The sequence below is a fragment of the Pistacia vera genome, unplaced genomic scaffold (genome assembly GCF_008641045.1).
Source record: "Pistacia vera cultivar Batoury unplaced genomic scaffold, PisVer_v2 Contig205, whole genome shotgun sequence".
NCBI lineage: Eukaryota > Viridiplantae > Streptophyta > Magnoliopsida > Sapindales > Anacardiaceae > Pistacia > Pistacia vera.
In genome coordinates, this window is record NW_022196008.1 from 320,456 (window position 1) to 324,874 (window position 4,419).

The 4,419-nt window shown below is 41.1% G+C and overlaps 1 non-coding gene across 1 annotated transcript; it reads left to right on the forward strand.

The window, feature by feature from the left end:
• Positions 1-3,607: 3,607 nt before the first annotated feature.
• LOC116128951 lies at positions 3,608-3,714 on the forward strand. Its single transcript, XR_004127832.1, has one exon. It is a non-coding gene; the product is annotated as a small nucleolar RNA R71 (small nucleolar RNA).
• The last annotated feature ends 705 nt before the right edge of the window (positions 3,715-4,419 follow it).

The following is a 4,419-nucleotide window of genomic DNA, read 5'->3' on the forward strand; positions in this document are numbered from 1 at the left end:
GTGCAATTTCGGCATCAATTTCGCACAGACAAAATATTGTCACAGTCTAGCCATCGGTGTCAACTGAGTTCCCTTGAGAGTCTTCTTCTGTTTCTTCGAAACTGCCCAATCTGCATCCGGTTTTGCCATGACCGGAGGGATGACACTGTCCTCAAACTATGATCTCTTAAACTACACAAACTCATCCGTGAGAATTTCAGGCAGGTTATAGAACTCATTGATCACCTTTTTCGTAAATGGCACATCAGTCCCTCTTACAAAAATTGTACCTTCCGGACAATCCGGGAGATTGGCATAGAACTCCCTTACTAGCGGCTCTACAGCCGGTTGTGAAGGAGCACTCATGAACATCTCCCAATGTCTCCCTCTACTCCAATCCAAGGCTTGACTCGCGGTCAATCCACGCTCAGGAATAATACCCTTATCCTTTCTTTGGATTGCCCCCTCATACCTTTTACGGGCTTCCTCATGAACAAAACGGTTGTCAACATTCTTTCCTTTGCCCTTACCATTGTATGGATGCTTAATTCTGGGAGGCATTGTTCACAATAAAAATCCACTCAACAATTGTACCCCAACAATGCAAACCTAGTTGTTCCACACAACCAATTTAATCCTGCAAAAGCAACCAACACTTCCAAAAATTCGCGCTTTACCCCCTAAACTACAAATTTTCAATTTCATATAAACACTTCAAAATTTCACAAAGCCACACTCCTCAAAATCACTTAATGCACGAACTACTCTTCCTCAACAAAATCAATGCTCAAAATCACCCAAATTCCACAAGTCAATCGCAACAATAATTTTCAGATCTAAAATTAAAAACTTGAAATTGTACGATAAAAAGCTTTAGGTACTTGAGATCTTACCAAAATGAAGGAGTATTCACCACCAATTGAACGAGAAACAGTTCGGATTGAAAAGCCCCAAATTTTGGATCCAAAAATTTTCGTGAAATTTTCACGAAAATTGTTGTTGAAATGGGTTGTCTTGGTGTTAGGAATGTTATGGAGTAAGAAATTTGGTTGGAAAAGCACTAGGGAAGCAAAAGATTGAATTTTGAAAATTTTTCTCTCAAGTGAATGTGAAAAGCCGCATGAAGAATGAAAAATAAAAGTGGGTATTTATAGAAAACAGTCATCACCGCGGCGAAGAAAAAGCTTCGCCGCGGTGACATTCTTCGTTTATGAACCCTAAAAACAAACCCAGGTTTCGCCGTAGTGAAGAAGAATTCTTTGCTGGGGTGAAAAACTACAGAGGCAACTCGCCTCGGTGAAGAAAATTGCTTCGCCGTGGCGACAATGCCTTAGAAAATTTTCAAAAATTTTATTCTCCTTTCTTTGCTGCGGCGAAGACAATTCCATCGTCGAGGCGAAAACTTCCAGGAGCTCACAACATTTTCAGGTTGCTTTGCTGCGGCAAAGAATACTTCTTCGCCCCGGCGAAGTCTGGGACTTTCACACCGTTTTTCTTCACAATGCTTTGCCCCGGTGAAGTCTGGAGCATTTTAACTCCTTTCTTTGGCTGAAGACTTCACCTGAAACACCCAAAAACACAAACATTAAAAATCATACAAACTCATCATGAATTCAAACAAATTCAAACAACCAAAATGAAAAACAAACAATTAAAAACACTTAGGTTGCCTCCCAAGAAGCGCTTGTTTATAGTCGATAGCTTGACTCTCTCAATCCTTCAAGTTGAGATGTCAAGCCGAATTGGGATGGATTTGCAACTCATCATCCCATCTATGTAGGGCTTCAATCTCTGTCCATTCACCGTAAAGGTGCCCTTTTCTTCATGTGACAGTTCCACCGCTCCGTATAGGTGAACTCTTGTTATTGTGAACAGTCCGGACCATCTAGACTTAAGTTTTCCGGGAAAAAGCCTAAGTCTAGAGTTGAACAACAACACCTTTTGCCCTACATCAAAATCCTTCTTCCAGATATTCCTATCATACCACCTTTTTGTCTTCTCCTTGTAAATTCGGGCATTCTCATATGCATTGAGACGAAACTCATCGAGTTCGTTCAAAGTCAACATTTTTTTTTCTCCAGCAGCTTTCAAGTCCATGTTTAGCTACTTGACTGCCCAATATGCTTTATGCTCAAGTTCAACCGACAAGTGGCATGCCTTCCCATAAACCATCCTAAATGGAGACATACCAATCGGAGTCTTAAAGGCAGTTCGATAAGCCCATAATGCATCATCCAGCTTCTGTGACCAATCTTTCCTAGATGCATTAACTGTCTTTTCCAAAATCCCCTTGAGTTCTCTATTCGACAGTTCCACTTGCCCGCTCGTTTGTGGATGGTAAGGTGTTGCAGCTCTATGTGTCACTCCATACTTACTCAGCAGTGCATCCATTTGCCTATTGCAAAAGTGAGATCCTTCATCACTAATGATTGCCCTTGTACCCCAAACCTTTAGAAAATATTCTTTATCACAAACTTGATCACTACCCTAGCATTATTAGTCGGCAATGCAACTGCTTCAACCCACTTCGATACGTAGTCCACCGCTACCAAAATATATGTGTTCCTAAAAGAACTTGGGAAAGGACCCATGAAATCAATCCCCCACACATCAAAAAGCTCAACCACCAAGATGTTGTTCAACAGCATCTCATCTCTTTTTGAAATATTACCTATCCGTTGACATTGGTTTTCTTTGCCTTTCTTCCTTTTTCTTTTTCTCTTCCTCCAAAACGCTTGGTTTCTCTTCAACAACAATCTCTCCATCAATTTCCTCTTTAGAATCTTCATTTTCTGTTTGTTCAACCTCCTTTCCAGCTTGCTCTACCTCTTCTAAAACTGTCCCACTTCTTAAACTTATTGCATTGACTTGCTCGCGTGGGTTCGTCACCGTGTTGCTTGGTAAAGAACCTTGAGGTCTCTCATTTAGCGTCTCGGCCAATTGACCCATCTGTACCTCAAGATTTCGAATGGACGCTCCTTTATTTCTAAAATTTGTCCTCGTCTCATTCATGAAACCTGTGGTCTCCTGCATGAGTTTTCCAAACATGTCCTCCAACTTTGTCACTCTTCCATCTCCCTATTGATTATTCACCCCTGGTTGGTTGTTTGGCAATGTTCTTTGATTCCATTGACTATTTTGCTGGTTCTGATTGCCCCAAGCCAGATTTGGATGATTTCTCCACCTCGGGTTGTATGTGTTAGAGTACGGGTTGTTTGGTTGCCTCTGATTTCCTGCCAAGTAGTTCACTTGCTCCGTTGATGAAGATGATGAAGCAAATGTGTTCCCAACTTGACACTTGCTGCTCACATGGTTTCCTGCACAAAAATCACAAGTTAGTTGAGGTGCTTGTATAGAGTTTACTTGCATAGTTCCCAACTGTTTCTGAAGTGCAGTGAGTTGGGCTTAGATGGCTGTAAAGGCATCAACTTCATGAAGACCCGAAGATTTTCTTGGTGTTGCTCTCTCATTTGGTCTTTGATAATTGTTGCTTGCTAAAACCTCAAGCAACTCATAGGCCTCTTCTGGTGTCTTATTCTGCAAGGCCCCTCCCGAAGCTGCATCCACCATGGTTTGCACATTATCCATCAATCCATTGTAGAATGTTTGGACTTGAAGCCAAACTGGCAAGCCATGGTGTGGGCATTTCCTCATCAACTCCTTGTATCTCTCCCAAGCCTCATACAATGACTCGGACTCATCTTGTAGAAATGATGTGATATCATTTCTCAATTTTGCTGATTTAGCTGGAGGAAAGAACTTGGTAAGGAATTTCTGTGCTAGATCATTCCAAGTTGTTATAGTTCCCGGTGGTAATGCCATTAACCACCCCTTGGCTTTATCCCCCAATGAGAATGGGAATAACCTCAACCTAGTTGCATCATCCGACACTCCGTTCAACTTGAAGGTGTCACAAATTTCCAAGAAATTTGCAATATCCTGGTTCGGATCTTCCATCAAATCACCATTAAATCTAACCGACTGCTGGATCATCTGGATGATTGTCGGCTTGATCTCGAAGTTGTTGGCTTGCACAGTAGGTCTAGTAATACTTGACCCACTACTATTCACAGTGGGAACTAAAAATTCCCTCAGTGTCCTGTTTTCTGGTTCTGCCATTTCAACAACTATTCCTTCTGCTTCTACAACTAAATCCTCTCTTTCTCTTCTCTCTCTGTTACGTCGTCTGACGGTTCTCTCAATCTCAGGATCAACAGGAACCACTGATTGATGTCTCGTTCTTCACATAAACTGCAAAAACAGAATTGAAAGAAAGTGAGATCACAAACCAATTGAAATTAAAAACGCAAATAAAACAAATAATGATAAAAAAAAAAAAAAAAAAAAAAAAAACTCCAATCTAGCTAACTATAGAAAGACTCAATGTAAACTTAAAACAGTCCCCGGCAACGGCGCCAAAAACATGATGCGTGTTTCCTA